At 41.1% G+C, this 13,008-nt stretch overlaps 1 protein-coding gene across 1 annotated transcript in view; it reads left to right on the top strand.

The window, feature by feature from the left end:
• Positions 1 to 985: 985 nt before the first annotated feature.
• Positions 986 to 13,008, top strand: part of LOC309824181 (zinc finger protein 169-like) — a gene marked incomplete at its 3' end in the record, with an annotated part of 48,060 nt that continues 36,037 nt past the window's right edge. Inside the window, exon 1 of the mRNA XM_082656909.1 lies at positions 986 to 1,014. The remainder of the gene's footprint in view (positions 1,015 to 13,008) is intronic.

Genomic DNA, 13,008 nt, shown 5'->3' with positions numbered 1-13,008 from the left:
TTGAACCTGTGTCCCCTGCATTGGCAGACAGATTCTTAACCACTGCACCACCAGGGAAGCCCTGTTTATTAATACTTTGAAATGTTTCTAAGCTTCCTATTCTGTTACATCTAATCAGCGATTTTTGTATTAGTAAAATAATTTTAATTTTAGTTACTGTAGCTTTAAATGTCTTCATGCTTAGTTTTTCCTCATTTTTTCTTCTGATTGTTATTATTTTTAATAAACTTCAGAATTTTTCCTCTTTGAAAAAGAAAAATAGGGTTTCCCTGGTGGCGCAGTGGTTGAGAGTCCGCCTGCCAATGCAGGGGACACGGGTTCGTGCCCCGCTCCGGGAAGATCCCACGTGCCGCGGAGCGGCTGGGCCCGTGAGCCATGGCCGCTGGGCCTGTGCGTCTGGAGCCTGTGCTCCGCAACGGGAGAGGCCACAACAGTGAGAGGCCCGCGTACCGCAAAAAAAAAAAAAAAAAAAAAGAGAAAGAAAATATGCCAGGACCTTTGGCATATTTTAGAAGTTCATTCATTACGCGCTGTTATTTAAATATAAAAACACTAGGGTGAATCTGCAGTATGGAGAACAAGTACACACCCAGGTGACTAAAAACTAAGGGGACCCCACAAGTTAAAAAGGAAAGATTTTAGTGCTCACCTGAACCACCCTTCTAATGCACCTGAAAGTCACTTTACTAGACTTTACTTATCTAATTTTCCACAATTTCTCCCAGAGCCCAAGTGGCTGTAATTATGTATCTTGAGCGCGGGTTCCAGCGGAGCAGAAGGGAGGCGTACTGGAGCTCAACAACTGGGTCCAGTGGGGAAATGTGCCCGCGCCCCCGGCGCATTGTGGGTAATGTAGTCCCGCGCCCACCGGTGATCTGGCGAGTACGATCTTGAGCTTCGGCGCCCTCTGAGCATTTTGGGTATTGTAGTCCCTCCCAGAGGTATTGTGGGTATCGCACTTCCGCTTCGCGCTGTTGTATTTCTGGACATTGTGACCATCTTTTAAAGCTCATGGTGAGCAAGCCCGACCATGGCCGCTGAGTCCCGGGGATAGAGGGTTGGGAAACCTTGGCGAGGGCAGGCGGGGTTGGTCTGCCTTGTCCGCGGGTTCCTTGAGGTTTGATTGTTTTCCGGACGGGGTCGGACGCAGTCCGCCTAGTAGGGGTTGTGGGCTGGGTCTCGGGTCTCGTGCTGTCCGGCGGTGCTGGGGAGCCAGCGTCCTGTCCTGGAGGGGTCTGGACTGGTGCAGGTGATTTGGAGGACATAAGTACCCCTCGCCCGGAGCAGACGTCTCCACTGCTGGGGCGCGCGGCTCGGGCATCCTTCCTGGGTCTTAATTGGGGAGCGCGGCTAGGTGGTGCCAACCATGGTGATGGAGGCGCCGCTTGGCCTCGATGTCCCGGATTTTGGGGGAAGGACTGGCCTGGGCAAACACCCAGACTTGCCTTGATTGGGGTGGGGAGGACGACTTGGGTCAGCGGCATCGGGGCCCGCAGGCTCCTGGGGGAGTTGGAAGGGCCTGGTGGGAGTCAGACATCCCCGGGTTTGTGTGGGGCGTCCTTGTGCCCAGATCTACGACTCCAGAAGTTGTCTGGCTCCTGCGGCGCTGGGGCTGTTCCAGGAGCTTGGGGTGGAGCAAGTGGAGTGCAGCCCACGGGGCAGGGAACTTTCCTCAACCCCCAGGGGACTGGTGGCTGACTCCCTGAATTACTGGGGATGGAAGAGAGGAGTGGGTGGTAAGACGTCCAGACTTAAGTTTTATTTTAAATTTTGCATTATGAAAACGTTGTAAATATACACAGAAGTAGCCGTGAGGTCTCCTGGATTCATCGCTCAGATTCACCACTTACGAATGAGAGCCCTATCTTTCTCTTCCAAATCTGCAACCTCAGGTGTGCATCTCTTTGGGCATTGCCTTTCCCTCGGGGCCTATCCCAGGCCTGCTGTGGGAGCCCCGCCCTCCATAGAGAGAGTTCAAATCCAGGTCTGCCTCTTTCTCATAGTCACTTTAAGCAAGGTACTGAACCTCCTGGGGCTGTTGGGAGTGTGGAAAGGGGAAAACGGGTGTCTGGTACATGCTAATATGACGTTCATTTCAATAGGGTTCAATAACCCCCATAGGCACATAGAAGATTAATGTCATGCTGGACATCCGCATGACATGAGAGAAGGCTTATTCTAAAACCCATACCCTGATTCTGTCCCGCGTATTGTCCTTCCCTTCCATACCTGGTTCTGATACCTTACTTTAGTGAAGCCATCTGCAGGCTTGGGGGTTTCCAGCCTGCTCTCTGTGCTGGGAGAGAATCCTGAGGCCAGAACCACTTATGTTGTACCAGGTTTGCCCTGGAGCACTCTGCTCCCTCACATCCAGAGGGGACTGCCCGTTAGGGAGGAGGGAACTCCTAGGGGCCTGGCAGCCCTGCCTCAGATGGGTACCACTTCCTTGTTGTGTTCTTGTCTTTGGTCATAATGGAGGGTGTGTCCTTGATATCCTATGCCAAAGTCATAATCCCTTTGCGGCACAGCTGCAGGTGGTCTCCCAGGAAGCCAGGCTTGTTCTTGAAGGGGCACATTCCTGTGCCCTCATTCAGGGCTTTCTATCTTCTCCGGAGTTGCTCCTGCATTGTCCTGCATTGTTTCTCTCCATATACATTCACACTGTTGTATTCTCAGGGCCTTAGAGTGCTGCCAAAACAACGATGGTGAAAAGTACTGTTTTGTTAGCAGTAGACCTGTGTTGGCAGTGTGCTTTCTATTCACTGCCATATTTTATTTTCTCAGTCACCTTGCACATTAGGTAGTTGAATTCTCATTTTCTAGAGAGGGAAATGGTGTAGTAGAGGATTAAGTAACTTTTACTTTGGAGCTATTAAAACTTTCAAAGTTTTAATGAAAATTTAAAAGGAGCTGCTCTATTTTTCACATTTGTCTCATACATCTAATGCTGATAAAGATAAAATATATGTTCATTTTCTCCTGATCATTGGTCTCAGCCCCTAACAGTAATGGTGACATTAATGACACCAGCAGAAGGCTGGAATCAGACCAGTGTTTGAAGTCCACATACCACCCACCCCTACCCCCACCCCCATAAAGTTTTTTCTCCTTTCCTTTTTTGGGGGTATAGAAGGAGATGGAGTTATCACACTTAAAGTTTATTATGAAAATTTTACAAATGCAGCCAAAAGTAGTGAGAATACTGATAGAGCATCTTTGTACCTCTCACTCAGCTTCAGCAGTTGTTAACATTCTGCTCTTCTCTTTCTTTTAGTTTTCTCTGTTGTAGTATTTTGCAGCAAATCCCAGGTATTTTACCTGTAACTACTTCAGTGTGCATCGTTTTTGAATAAGGACTTTATAGAAAATAACCTTTATACCAAATGGCACACCCAACAAAATTAACCATAATTCCTTAATGTCATCTAATATTCAGCCTGTGTTCATTTACCCCATTTGTCTCAAAATGCCTTTCTACAGTTTAAATCCTACTCTCTTAACCCAGTTAAGAGGCATGAACAGGGAAATATCTGGAATTCTGTCTTCTGAATCCCCCCTTCCCCTTTCTTTATACCCACTCTTGCCTTGCTGATCTTTGTTAATAGCAGGAGTCCACCTCTGGGCACTTGCTCCTTGACCTCAGCGTTCTTCTTGCCTCCTTGTGTTTCACAGATTTTCTCACTAATCTGATGAGCTGTTAAATCCTGTCAATTCTTCCCTTTCTCCTCTCCCCTCACCTTTGTGTTAGCTCAGCATAATTTGTCTTTCCCCATGTTCTAGTTTGTCTGTTAAAAAAGGACCCGCCCTTTGGGCTCTGAAGCTGGACTCTTAGCCTCCACCACCTATTGACTCTGTGACCTTGGATATTGCTTCTGTTCTATGTGCCTCCTTTTTCCTTATCTGTAAAATGGGGTTGATAGCAATGTCAGGGTTGTTGTGAGGTGGAAGTGCGCCTGTGCTTCTGAAGTGGTTAGGGTGCCTGGCGCACAGTGAGTGCTCAGGGAAAAGTGAGTTGTGGTGATGATTATCAATTCTGAATTGCCCCCCCAACCCACCTTTCCAGAATTATCCTTTACTCTTCACACTGATTGGACTCTGTCTTACAGTCATATGGGAATATATTCTATTCCATGCAGTTGTATTCCTTCATGCCTTTATTTTTGAATTTTATTTTATTTATTTTTTTATATAACAGGTTCTTAGTAGTTATCAATTTTAAACATATTAGTGTATATATGTCAATCCCAATCTCCCAATTCATACCACTACCACCCCCACCCCCACCACTTTCCCCCCTTGGTGTCCATACGTTTGTTCTCTACATCTGTGTCTCAATTTCTGCCCTGCTAACTGGTTCATCTGTACCATTTTTCTAGGTTCCACATATATGTGTTACTATACGATATTTGTTTTTCTCTTTCTGACTTACTTCACTCTGTATGACAGTCTCTAGATCCATCCACGTCTCTACAAATGACCCAATTTCATTCCTTTTTATGGCTGAGTAATATTCCATTGTATATATGTACTGCATATTCTTTATCCATTCGTCTGTCGATGGGCATTTAGGTTGCTTCCATGACCTGGCTATCGTAAATAGTGCTGCAATGAACATTGTGGTGCGTGTGTCTTTTTGAATTATGGTTTTCTCTGGGTATATGCCCAGTAGTGAGATTGCTGGGTCATATGGTAATTCTATTTTTAGTTTTTTAAGGAAGCTCCATACTGTTCTCCATAGTGGCTGTATCAGTTTACATTCCCGCCAACAGTGCAGGAGGGCTCCCTTTTCTCCACACCCTCTCCAGCATTTGCTATTTGTAGATTTTCTGATGATGCCCATTCTAACTGGTGTGAGGTGATACCTCACTATAGTTTTGATTTGCATTTCTCTAATAAGTGATGTTGAGCAGCTTTTCATGTGCTTCTTGGCCATCTGTATGTCTTCCTTGGAGAAATGTCTATTTAGGTCTTCTGCCCATTTTTGGATTGGGTTATTTGTTTTTTTAATATTGAGCTGCATGAGCTGTTTATATGTTTTGGAGATTAATCCTTTGTCCGTTGATTCATTTGCAAATACTTTTTCCCATTCTGAGGGTTGTCTTTTCATCTTGTTTGTAGTTTCTTTTGCTTTGAAAAAGCTTTTAAGTTTCATTAGGTCCCATTTGTTTATTTTTGTTTTTATTTCCATTACTCTAGGAGGTGGATCAAAAAATATCTTGCTGTGATTTATGTCAAAGAGTGTTCTTCCTATGTTTTCCTCTAAGAGTTTTATAGTGTCCGGTCTTACATTTAGGTCTTTAATCCATTTTGAGTTTATTTTTGTGTATGGTGTTAGGGAGTGTCCTAATTTCATTCTTTTACATGTAGCTGTCCAGTTTTCCCAGCACCACTTATTGAAGAGACTGTCTTTTCTCCATTGTATATCCTTGCCTCCTTTTTCATAGATCAGTTGGCCATAGGTGCATAAGTTTATCTCTGGGCTTTCTATCCTGTTCCATTGATCTGTATTTCTGTTTTTGTGCCAGTACCATATTGTCTTGATGACTGTAGCTTTGTAGTATAGTCTGAAGTCAGGGAGTCTGATTCCTCCAGTTCTGTTTTATTTCCCTCAAGACTGCTTTGGCTATTCGGGGTCTTTTGTGTCTCCATACAAATTTTAATATTTTTTGTTCCAGTTCTGTAAAAAATGCCATTGGTAATTTGATAGGGATTGCATTGATTCTGTAGATTGCTTTGGGTAGTAGAGTCATTTTCACAATATTGATTCTTCCAATCCAAGAACATGGTATATCTCTCCATGTGTTTGTATCGTCTTTATTTTCTTTCATCAGTGTCTTATAGTTTTCTGCATACAGGTCTTTTGTCTCCCTAGGTAGGTTTATTCCTAGGTATTTTATTCTTTTTGTTGCAGTGGCAAATGAGAGTGTTTCCTTAATTTCTCTTTAAGATTTTTCATCATTAGTGTATAGGAATGCAAGAGATTTCTGTGCATTAATTTTGTATCCTGCAACTTTACCAAATTCATTGATTAGCTCTAGTAGTTTTCTGGTAGCATCTTGAGGATTCTCTATGTATAGTATCATGTCATCTGCAAACAGTGACAGTTTTACTCCTTCTTTTCCAATTTGTATTCCTTTTATTTCCTTTTCTTCTCTGATTGCCATGGCTAGGACTTCCAAAACTATGTTGAATAATAGTGGTGACAGTGGACATCCTTGTCTTGTTCCTGATATTAGAAGAAATGCTTTCAGTTTTTCACCATTGAGAATGGTGTTTGCTGTGGGTTTGTCATATATGGGCTTTATTATGTTGAGGTAGGTTCCCTCTATGCCCACTTTCTGGAGAGTTTTTATCATAAATGGGTGTTGAATTTTGTCATAAGCTTTTTCTGAATCTATTGAGATAATCATACGGTGTTTCTTCTTCAATTTGTTAATATGGTATATCACATTGATTGATTTGCATATATTGAAGAATCCTTGCATCCCTGGGATAAATCCCACTTGATCATGGTGTATGATCCTTTTAATGTGTTGTTGGATTCTGTTTGCTAGTATTTTGTTGAGGATTTTTGCATCTATATTCATCAGTGATATTGGTCTGTAATTTTCTTTTTTTGTAGTGTCTTTGTCTCTTTTTGGTGTCACGGTGATGGTGGCCTCATAGGATGAGTTTGGGAATGTTCCTTCCTCTGCAATTTTTTTGGAAGAGTTTGAGAAGGATGGGTGTTAGCTCTTCTCTAAATGTTTGATAGAATTCACCTGTGAAGCCATCTGGTCCTGCATTTTGTTTGTTGGAAGATTTTTAATGACAGTTTCAATTTCATTACTTGTGATTGGTCTGTTCATATTTTCTAATTCTTCCTGGTTCAGTCTTGGAAGGTTGTGCTTTTTTAAGAATTTGTCCATTTCTTCCGGGTTGTCTATTTCACTGGCAGAGAGTTGCTTGTAGTAGTCTCTTAGGATGCTTTGTATTTCTGTGGTATCTGTTGTAACTTCTCCTTTTTCTTTTCTAATTTTATTGATTTGAGTCCTCTCCCTCTTTTTCTTGAAGAGTCTGGCCAATGGTTTATCAATTTTGTTTCTCTTCTCAAAGAACCAGCTTTTAGTTTTATTGATCTTTGCTATTGTTTTCTTTGTTTCTATTTATTTCTGCTCTGACCTTTATGATTTCTTCCCTTCTACTAACTTTGGGTTTTGTTTGTTCTTTCTCTAGTTCCTTTAGGTGTAAGTTTAGAACGTTTGTTGAGATTTTTCTTGTTTCTTGAGGTAGGCTTGTATCACTAAAAACTTACCTGTTAGAACTGCTTTTGCTACATCCCATAGGTTTTGGATCGTCGTGTTTTCATTGTCATTTGTCTATAGGTATTTTTTGATTTCCTCTTTGATTTCTTCAGTGATCTCTTGGTTATTTTGTAACGTATTGTTTAGCCTCCATGTATTTGTGTTTTTTACGTTTTTTTCCCTGTAACTGATTTCTAATCTCATAGTGTTGTGGTCAGAAAAGATACTTGATATGATTTCAGTTTTCTTAAATTTACTGAGGTGTGATTTGTGACCCAAGATGTGATCTGTCCTGGAGAATGTTTCGTGTGCACTTGAGAAGAAAGTGTAATCTGCAGTTTTTGGATGGAATGTCCTATAAATATTAATTAAATCTTCACTCTCATTATTCTGAATTCTTTTTCTGGATGGTTGCCTATCTCCACTTCATTCAGTTGTTTTTCTGGGGTTTTATCTTGTTCCTTCATCTGGTACATAGCCCTCTGCCTTTTCATCTTGTCTGTCTTTCTGTGAATATGGTTTTTGTTCCACAGGCTGCAGGATTGTAGTTCTTCTTGCTTCTGCTGTCTGCCCTCTGGTGGATGAGGCTATCTAAGAGGCTTGTGAAGGTTTCCTGATGGGAGGGACTGGTGGTGGGTAGAGCTGGCTGTTGCTCTGGTGGGTAGAGCTCAGTAAAACTTTAATCCACTTGTCTGCTGATGGGTGGGTCTGGGTTCCCTCCCTGTTGGTTGTTTGGCCTGAGTCAACCCAACACTGGAGCCTACCTGGGCTCTTTGGTGGGGCTAATGGCGGACTCTGGGAGGGCTCATGCCAAGCAGTACTTCCGAGAACTTCTGCTGCCAGTGTCCTTGTCCTCATGGTGAGACACAGCCACTGCCTGCCTCTGCAGGAGGCCCTCTAACACTAGCAGGTAGGTCTGGTTCATTCTCCTATGGGGTCACTGCTCCTTCCCCTGGGTCCCAATGAGCACACTGCTTTGTGTGTGCCCTGTAAGAGTGGAGTTTCTGTTTCCCCCAGCCTTGTCGAAGTCCTGCAATCAAATCCCGCTAGCCTTCAAAGTCTGATTCTCTAGGAATTCCTCCTCCTGTTGCTGGACCCCCAGCTTGGGAAACCTGACTTGGGGCTCAGAACCTTCACTCCAGTGGGTGGACTTCTGTGGCATAAGTGTTCTCCAGTTTGTGAGTTACCCACCCAGCAGTTATGGGATTTGATTTTTTTGTGATTGCGCCTCTCCTACCGTCTCATTGTGGCTTCTCCTTGTCTTTGGATGTGGGGTATCTTTTTTGGTGAGTCCCAGTGTCTTCCTGTCAATGATTGTTCAGCAGTTAGTTGTGATTCCAGTGCTCTCACAAGAGGGAGCAAGAGCATGTCCTTCTACTCTGCCATCTTGAACCAATCTCTTCCTTCATGCCTTTATGCTTCACAAATTCACTCTTGTTATCTAAGTAGCTCAGATGTTTCTCCAGTGCAAAGATTTCTGAATGTTCTCTGGCAGAATTACTCCTATTGTTCCCTTTAGCCCCAGAGCACCTTATACATGAGGACTCCAGGGCTTGCATGGTATATCCTGTTTGTCCCACTGGTTTTGAGATGGTGCTTTGAGGGACGGGCACCTTGTCTGCTCCTCATGGGTCACTGATTGGCACCCAACTGTGAGGATATGAGGGTTTGTCCTTTCTGCCTGGAAAGGTTTGTAGGAGGACTGATGGAAACTCAAGTAGAAAAGAGGGTTAGGCTATTATTGGGGTAGACCGTGGGTGCCAAGATAATAGGTGTGGACCTTTTTGTGTGGTCATTGGGACCCACTGCAGGGTTTTGAGCAGAGAAGGCTTATCATTTCCTCCTTCAGTTATTACTTCATCTCTGTGTTCTCCTTTAGAATGGAAATCATCAAGAGAGTTTTCTATGTTTGATAGTCCAGTTTTTTTCTGCCCAATCTCTAATTAATTTCCAGCTATTTGGGATTTTTTTAGATAATTTATTGTTACTGATTTCTTATTCAATTCCATTCAAGTCAAAGAACCTTCATAGTGTTTTCCACAGTGTCTATACAGTGCACTAGGGTTTCAGTTTCTCCACATCCTTGCCAAAACTTGTTATTTTGTCTGTGTGTGTGTGTTGTGTTTTTAAATAATGGCCATTTTAATGGGTAGAGGTGCTATCTCATTGTGGTATTGATTTGTATTTCCCTGATAATTTGTAATGCTTAGTGTCTTTTCATATGCTGTTGGCCATATGCTGTTTATTTAAGTCCTTAGTCCACTTTTTAATCTGGATATATGTTTTTTGTTAGTGAGCTGGAGTTCTTTATATATTCGGGATATTAACCCTTTATCTGATACATGGTTTGCATCGATTTTCTCTCATTCCATAAATTGCCTTTTCACTTTGTTGTTTGTTCCCCTTGCTGCACAGAAGTTTTTAAGTTTAATGTAGTCTCATTTGTTTATTTTTGCTTTTGTTGCTTGTGCTTTTCGTGTTATATCCAAGAAATTATTGCCTATTCCAATGTCATGAAGCTTCTCCCTTATGTTTCCTTCTAGGAGTTTTATAGTTTCAGGCCTGGGGTTTAGCAATTTTAATATTTGCAAATAATCAACCTTTGGCTTTTTAATTTTCTTTGGAGTTTCATTTATATTTCATTGATATTTTTTCCTCTTTATTATTTTCTATTTTTTTTTCCTTTTCATTTCCTAGCGTCTTAAGGTGGGAGCTGGAGTTGTTTCTTTAAATTAAAACTTTTCTGGTGTATTCATTTAAAGCTATAAGTTTCCCTTTAAGAACTGCCTTAGCTGCTGTGTTTATTGCTAGAATTGCCATAATAATGCACCACAGACTGGGTGGCTTAAACGACAGAGATTGATTTTCTCTCAATTCTGGAGGCTAGAAGTTAAAGATCAAGGTGTTGGCAGTGTTGGTTTCTTCTGAGGCCCTTCTTTGGCTTGTAGCTGGCTGTCTTCTCCCTGTTTACATGGGCTTCCCTCTGGACCTGTCTGTGTTCAAATTTCCTCTTATAAGGACACCAGTTATATTGGATTAGGGCCCACCCTAATAATGCCATTTTAACCTAATTACCTCTTTGAAGACCTATCTAAAAATACAATCACATTCTAAGGCACTGGAGGTTATGAATTCACATATGAATTTCATAGGGGACACAATACACCTGTAATAGATCTATATCACAAATTTGGTTAGTTGTCATATGTTTCGATATGTTGTGTTTATTAGAATCATTCAGTTAAAAGTATTTCTAAATGTCCCATGGAATTTTTTCTTTCATCCGTATCTCCTTTAGACCAGCGTTGCTTTACTGATTCCTACTTTAATTCCATCTTGGGCAAAGAACATACTCTTTTTAAGTTTCAGTCCTTTGAAATTGGTGACTTGTTTTATATGCCTTGGAATTTCATTTTCCTTGGTTAATATTCTTTGTGCCCCTTTTACACTTGCAGGGTTTAGCATTCTATAAATGTCAATTTGATCAATACTGCCTGATAGTATTTTTTAAACCTTCTGTTTTTCTTCTTTACTGTTAGTTTGCTTTTTCATTTACTGAGAGGTGTATCAAGTTTTTTTTAACTGTGATTATGATTGTTTTCTTTTCCACTCTGTCATTTTTTTCCTTCATGTATTTTTTCCAGTCTATGACTTGACTTTTTATTTTCTTGCCAGTATCTTTTGCGGAACAGAAGTCTTTTAATCCTAACAGAATCCACCTTATCAATATTTTTCTTTCATTGGTTGTATTTTTGGTGTTATATCTGAAGAGACACTGCCAAGTCCCTGGTCACCTAAATTTTCTCCCATGTTATTTTCTAGGAGTTTTATAGTTTCATATTTTACCTTTAGCTCTGCTATCCATTTTTAAAAAATCAATCAATTAATTAATTAATTAATGGCTGTGTTGGGTCTTCGTTGCAGTATGCAGGCTTCTTATGGTAGTGGCTTCTCTTGTTCTGGAGCACAGGCTCTAGGCACACAGGCTTCAGTAGTTGTGGCACGCAGGCTCAGTAGTTGTGGCTTGCGGGCTCTGGAGCGCAGACTCAGTAGTTGTGGTGCACGGGCTTAGTTGCTCCGCAGCATGTGGGATCTTCCTAGACCAGGGCTCAAACCTGTGTCTCCTGCATTGGCAGGAGGATTCTTAACCACTGCTCCACGAGGGAAGTCCCTACTATCCATTTTGAGTTAATTTTTGTGGAAGGTATAAGGTCTGTGTATGTGGATGTTCAATTGTTCCAGTACTGCCATTTATTGAAAAGATAGTCCTTTCTCCATTAAATTTTCCTTGCTCAGTTGACTTTATTTATGTGAGTATATTTCTATGCTCTCTATTCTGTTCCATTGATCCATTTGTCTATTTTTTAAATTTATTTTTTGCCAATACCACACTTTCTTAATTCCTGTAGCTTTATAGTAAGTTGCAAAATCTGGTCACGTCAGTCTTCTGACTTTGTTGTTCTTCAGTATTGTGTTGGCTCTTCTGGGCCCTTGCCTTTCTGTATAAACTTTAGAACCAGCTTGTTGATATCTTCAAAGTAACTTGCTGGGATTTTAATGGATTGAATGTATAGATCAAGTTGGGAAGAACTGACATCTTAACAATATCAGGTCTCCCTATCCATAATATGGACTATCCATTTTATTAGATCTTTGATTTTTTTTCAGCAGAGTTTTGTAGTTTTCCTCATATAGATCTTATATGAAAAATTTAAAAAGATTTATACCTAAGTATTTCATTTTTCTGGTTGCTAATGTTGTTGATTTCAAAATCCATCTGTTCATGGCTGGTATAGGAAAGCAGCTGATTTTTACCTTGTATCCTGCAGCTTTGATATATCACTTGCTCTCGAAATTTCTTGTTGATTCTTTGGGATTTTCTGCATAGACAATCAGGTCATCTGCGGACAAAGACAGTTTTATTTCTTCCTTCCCAATCAGTATACCTTTTATTTCCCTTTCTTATCGTCTTACATTAGCTTGGAATTCCAGCATGGTGTTGAATAGGAGTGGTGAAAGGTGACATTCTTGCCTTGTTTTTGATCTTAGTGGATAGCATCTAGTTTCTCAGCATTAAATACGATGTTAGTTGTAGATTTTGCACTTTTTATTATATAGCCACAATTATTTGCAGAGAGTATCAGCACAGCCCATTTTTAGCCTAATCCTAACAAAATTAATACTGATTCTTTAATGTCATCTAATATCTTATCAGTGTTCATATAACAAGGTTCACACATTGTATTTGATTGCTGTGTCACTTAAGTCTTCCTTTTATTCCATAAGACCTCCCTCTTTTTATGCTATTAACTTGTTGAAACCTTCATATTTTTTAAAAATTACAAATTATGTCAGTTCGCCCTCAGTACTTCAGCATCATTTCTAATTGTGACTTGTTTTTCTCTATATCCAGAATATCATGATCCTACCTAACAATATTCACAATAATTATCTAACATCATCTAATACCCAGTTCATTTGAATTGGCCTTCATAGTCCCCAGAATGTTCTTCAGTTCATTTGTGCAGACTAGTCAGTCAAGGCTAATAGATGACATCTGAAGAATGGTTTATCTCTTAAGTGGATTTGCATTAAGGACAATCTCTCCTCTTAAAAATTTTGTCATGGGGGCTTCCCTGGTGGTGCAGTGGTTGAGAGTCCGCCTGCCGATGCAGGGGACACGGGTTCGTGCCCCGGTCTGGGAAGATCCCACATGCCGCGGAGC

Source organism: Grampus griseus (genome assembly GCF_964374135.1).
Source record: "Grampus griseus genome assembly, chromosome: 6".
Classification (NCBI taxonomy): Eukaryota; Metazoa; Chordata; class Mammalia; order Artiodactyla; family Delphinidae; genus Grampus; species Grampus griseus.
This window is presented reverse-complemented; position numbering and strand designations above follow the sequence as displayed.